Genomic DNA, 5,912 nt, shown 5'->3' with positions numbered 1-5,912 from the left:
TCCAGGATGCAAAGTGGCATGAAAGTCAAAGGCAATAGGAGAAGCATGCGGGTGTTGCTACATTGCGAGGTTCCTCCAGCATGCAGAACTTTATGCATGGTTACCATATGACTCTTTCTCCAGATTGCGGCATTGAGGAGGTTCCAAAGAAGGGCGGGGAATCAGAGGGGTCTATGAAGGAGAGAGAGTCCGAGTTGTCTGACTTTAAGGCCTCTTAGGACAAGCTAGTTGATTCAATAGTGTTGTGCCGACAATGCATGGACAAGTTGAGAATGGAAGCCGTGTCTTACAAGAGAGGGTTGGCTCCGCATGGAGCATTCACAGAAACTCAAGAGGAAGATGCAGCGCCCAAGAACATTGAGGACACAAATGATCTTGGTTTAGCATACGGCATTTAGAATGACATGGAAAGCCTCTGAATATTACTTGTGGAGTCATCATCCATCCTACAGGATAACCCAAGGCTCCAATCCGAGGTTCTCAGGCAGGAAAACAAAGTACTCGAGAATAAGGTCGCTCAAACCATTACTCTAATGACTGAGGTAAAAGAAGGAATGAAAGCCAAGGAAGATCAAATCAAAAAGGGGAATGAGAAGTATGCAGAGGTGGTGGCTGACAAGGTAAAGTATGTAGAAACCCATTAGAAAATTTCGGAGATCATTTGGAGGGCCTTGTAAGAAATTGTATTTCTCTCTCTAGAAACTTTTTTTAAAATGCACTTGCACCTTGTGAGTACGTCCAAAAGGACAACCAGACACTCTGAAAAGTAAATTTATATTCCCAATCGTCCTTGAAAACGGTCACTTTTTTATTTAATGCGAGCGTCTTTTTCAGGAGGCAGGTGCGGCGCATTCAATGCAGCTTACGTCATCACTGAAAGTTGAAAAGTCACAAACTGTAAAATAGTGATAGATTTTGAGGATTTTGACACCACCAATGCATCCCGAACGCCAAAATACTTTAAAAACGAATGTCTACTTGTCTCATTCCGACATCCGGAGAGGCAAAAAATGTCAAAAAACCCCCAAAAATGGGCTTTTTACTAAAGGCGCGCGAGGAGGCATTCTAAAATTTTAGAATGCCCCTCTGCGCGCCGTTAGTACAAAGCCCATTTTGGGGGTTTTTGGACACTTATCTTTCCAAAAAGCCCCTTTTTAGAGGTTTTTGGACATTTTCCTCTCAAAAAGCTCCCTAAAAAAAAGAAAAAAGGGCCTTTTTACTAACGGCGCGTGAGGAGGCATTCCAAAATTTTGGAATGCCCCCTCGCGCGCCGTTAGTACAAAGCTTTTTTTAGTGATTTTTGGACACTTATCTTTCCAAAAAGCTCCTCTTTAGAGGTTTTTGGACATTTTTGTCTCAAAAAGCTCCCTAAAAAGAGGAACAAAGGGCCTTTTTACTAACGGTGCGCGAGGAGGCATTCCAAAATTTTGGAATGCCCCCTCGCGCGCCGTTAGTACAAAGCTCTTTTTAGTGATTTTTGGACACTTATCTTTCCAAAAAACCCCTTTTTAGAGGTTTTTGGACATTTTTCTCTCAAAAAGCTCCCTAAAAAGAGGGAAAAAGGGCCTTTTTACTAATGGCGCGCGAGGAGGCATTCCAAAATTTTGAAATGCCCCCTCGCGCGCCGTTAGTAAAATGTTCTTTTAGGGGTGTTTGACATTTTTGGCCTCTTTGGATGTCTAAGTGAGGCAATTGGACATTCATTTCTAGGAGATATGTGTGTTTCGGACGCATTGGCAGTATCAAAAGTTTCAAAATCTTCCACCACTTGATAGTTTTGTGACTTTTTGAGTTCTAGTGATGACGTATCCCGTATCAAATGCACCGCATCTACCGTCTGAAAAAGGTGCTCGCATTAAATAAAAGAGAGTGCTCGTCTTCAAGGACCACTAGATTATTAAATGAGGAGAGGGACACCTTTTATATTTTTGTTAATATCAATCTATTTTTCTACGTAACGTAGGCTCTTCTCTCATTGGAGGAGCTTATTTTCCTCTCTCTACCAAATGGCCCTCCAAAAGACCTCCGAAATCTCCTAATGGTGATGGAGCAGCTTGTAGACAAAGAGAAGGACATTGAGGGCTTTCTTCAAGATCTCAAAGACAAAGGTAACATGAAATACAAACTATTGAAGGGCTTGCGAAAGAAGGAACAAAATTTGGAAGAGGAATCAAGGGAGCATGGGAAGCACTGAGACTGATTGTAGGGAGGCAATGATGGAGCACTGTTTCGTTGCCAAGTAGGAGGAAACAGGTGATGATAACATGAGACTTCCATGCAGGCTGAAGGGATAGATCTGAGGAATCTCGAAGTGTAACCAAGTAGCAGGACCATAATCCAAGAAGTAGTAGTAGAGGATGGCTGGTTGAGGGCCCGGAGGATTCACTCTATATACAAAACGGGACGCCACCTGCGAGAGCGGACAACTTTGATAAAACCCCTATATACGACTCATATTAGGGAATATGACCCCCCTTTCTACGCTTAGACGACAATCCAAAGAAAAAACTAGCATACCTCTATCTTACATATAAAATTTAGGTCTTACATGATCTAACTAAGTAAAAATATTCAAAGAGCGTGTAGCATAGTGACTAGAAACATACGAAGGAACCACTTCTACTGATAACTAGTTGTACCCTCAATGTGTCTTAGTTTGACTTTCAAACTAAATGCCCATTCAACCTACACTCTAGCTACTCGTCCAATTCTGAACCATCTAAATTACTCAAAAAACATGGTTACAAAGTTTTTGTTAGGTTCTCTGTGTAAATTTACATCTATACAAACTCTTTATATCTTTCATCCCTCAACAAATGAACTATATGGAAAGCAATGTTAGTTCTTGCATGTATCTTTGTAACTATTGACTCACAAGTTCGAGGGTAGGATCTCTTGGAAAGCCATGATTTTGAAACACAAAAACTTTCTCTCATGTTTCCCTTTTCTCACTTCTCCCCCCCCCCCCCCATAAATATGATACCCCCTCCCTTATTTTTAAGCTAGGGAGATAAATTAATGGGGGCCTACTCGTAACTTATACGCTTATGTAACTTGTAAAAAAAACCCCCTCCCTTGCACTTACGTGGTGTGGTAATTTTTCCATGGGGAATCCCTCGGGGTTGAGGGTTAGATGAAACAAGCAGAGCAGATTTTGAGCGAGGGTTTGCTTGTTCTAATGCTGGGGTGCATAAGCTGGAATGTGTGAGTTCTGCAGGGTTCTTCAAGGGCAACAAGGCAAGATTCAAATGAAGGAGAGTATTGTATGAAGAGAAACAAGAGTGCGAATGCAGGGTCTCTCTCTTTCTGTGGCTTTCCCACTCTGCCACTTGCTCTTTATCTCTCTCTTGCTTTCACTATGTCTCTATCCACCAACCTTCTCCAGAAAAGACGACCTCATTGCAAAGCTTATTATTTTGCTTCCAAAATAGTACTCTCCATTTTAATTTAACTCTGAATTTAAGTGGCCAATCCCATACAGTGGCTTTGCTACCATCGAAACACGCTAATTTTCAGGTGGATGAGCATGTCGACGACAATCTGTGCAATGATGCGGACATTGTGGAGCTCAAGTTACGGCATCCCAGTTTGCGGGTCTGAGAAGGAAAATTGGCTCCAAGTTCGGGTTGCGACGTAGATGGAGATGGTGGGTTCAAGAGCAAAGATCCAGTGTGCCAGAGTGCAGTCTCGACAATCATTCTAGTGATAGCCATTTTTCGGCTCTTTGTAATTGCCACAGTGAGTTACCTCACCCTACAAAAATCACCCAAACACTGTGGCTATCCCTACCATTTCACTGTACATAGGCGTGCGTGAGTCACGGGACTTTTCCCATATCTTCTAAAAAAAACCCTCAATTAGCTAATCATTGGGCTAGTTGAGCCAAAAAAATAAAAAAAAATAAAGGAATATTATGGCCCATGCGTATGTAAATATTTCTTTGTATATAGGGCCTAAATAAAAGTTTTTTTCATAATTATTTTGGTATTTATTTAAATATTTCTACCTAGGTGTGTGTTATTTATGCTCTCTACATTGCCTCACCATTACCACAATTTTTTCTTACCATTTTTCATACTCTTTATTCCATATAGAAATATTTTCATGTAAGCTTCTCTTATATTTGGTGTAACTCCACCCCAACAAAAATCCAAAAAAACTAGTTTTATTTATGTGTATATTTTTTCACTATTGTGATTTTTTCCTTCCTACATCTATTTTGTTTTTTTTTCTAAAAAATTAGAACACTAAAAATATTTATCTTTTTATGGTAGCCTCATAATGAGAGAGATTTCTTTTGACCCCTTTATATTTTTTTCCACTTATATTATTTATATTTGACATGTACATATTTTTTAGACCCCTCAATATTTGATTTTCTTAGTTGTACTATTCACTTATATCATAATCTCAACAATATCTTCAATTATAGACCTACCAAATAAGGTCAAGGGTAGGTGGCATGCATACATGCACTATGGAGGGCTCACTCTTGGAGGTATTCAAAAGAATCATCCAAAGAAGGACCCCACAAGGACCTTGTGCAGTGGAAAAATACGATCGGTTTTGCTGAATTTTTAAAGTTCACTTGCTCTCCGAATTTGAAAAGGTGATACAAACAAAAGTTGTAGCTCGTGGGCTGAACTTTTGCCTCAAATTTTTTCATATTTTTTTAAGCTACGAGCTGTGAGCTATGATTTTATTAGTGGACCCCACTTTTCCCATGCTATGCAGCCACACTCTCTCTTCCACTTTATCATTTTCCTCTTTCACACACACTTCTCCACTCATCATCCCCACCTCTCTCACCACTCCTCTCTGCACCCTACTCACCTTCTCCTCAACCTTGAAGAATAAGAGAAACCATGGTGAACTCATACCTCCCACACACAATTCCATTCCAAAATTGACCACCTAGTCTCATTTTTCCTCCTCCAATTTACCCATATCTATCAAAAAAACCACAAAATTCAGCCTCTTCTCTTAAAAGACAGCATCATGGTGGTTGATTACTCAGCTTCAATTACCTTGTCTCTCAAGGAAGGTCAAGAGTGGAGAAAAAATGTACCGTCAAAGATAGTGGAGCGTCAACAAACGTCAAAATTGGCCCTACTCAAGACACTTGGAGCATCAACCTTGTAAGAAATCCACCTTTTCTTACCTCTTAAGAGTTTTTCTTCCTTATTTGTATCCTACATGGATACTCCCATTGTAAATATCCAATTCCATTTGTAAATTAATACTAACTCTACTAACACTAACCCACTATGAAAAGTCCTATCACCTCCATCTCTCTCCTCTCTCTTTCCCCACCAACTTCTTGATAATTCCAAGCAAAAGAAATTAGATAAATTGCTAAAAATCTAACCCAACCATGGTTAGAGGAGTAACCCTAGCCTTCAAAATTGCTATAAAAGGAGGGTGTAGCTAGCACAAAAGGGGGAGCCAAAAGCAAGAGCACTATGCTATAGCTTGAGAAGCCAAGCTCAACCTCTCTAGAAGGAGCTCTTGAGTGGAAGCTCATTGTCTTATGCATGTGCATGTGTTGTAATAGGGGATTAGCAAGGGAACTCTATGCCATTGTAAGAGGGAGAGTGATCATTCAATTGAGAGTACGAAATCTATCATTTCTCCTACTAGTGTAAGCCCAACATTTGCTGAATCAAGGAGGGTGGATTTGGACTAAGCTTGGATACTTTGCCTCCCTTCCAACGTGAAGTAATGGACAACAATGATGCGTAAGTGTCTTGGTGTTTTTTGTTAAGTTCTTGATAGCTTGTCTCTGGTGTTGTCATCAATCTAGCCATAAATCCCACATACTGTAAGAGGGCGACAGGGTGGAGAGGACTCCCCTGGCCTTAAGACAGTGATTGGGGTGGCTTTTCTTGTGATGTGTTGTGGTGAAATTTACA

General features: G+C 40.4%; 1 pseudogene; it reads left to right on the top strand.

Moving 5' to 3' along the window:
* The first annotated feature begins 533 nt into the window (after window positions 1-533).
* LOC147455335 (uncharacterized) lies at window positions 534-2,217 on the top strand (annotated as a pseudogene).
* Window positions 2,218-5,912: the final 3,695 nt, after the last annotated feature.

Source organism: Adiantum capillus-veneris, chromosome 6, assembly GCF_014529385.1.
Source record: "Adiantum capillus-veneris isolate H3 chromosome 6, ASM1452938v2, whole genome shotgun sequence".
Taxonomy (NCBI): Eukaryota; Viridiplantae; Streptophyta; class Polypodiopsida; order Polypodiales; family Pteridaceae; genus Adiantum; species Adiantum capillus-veneris.
Note: the sequence above shows the minus strand (reverse complement) of the source record. Positions and strands in the feature narration are given on the sequence as shown.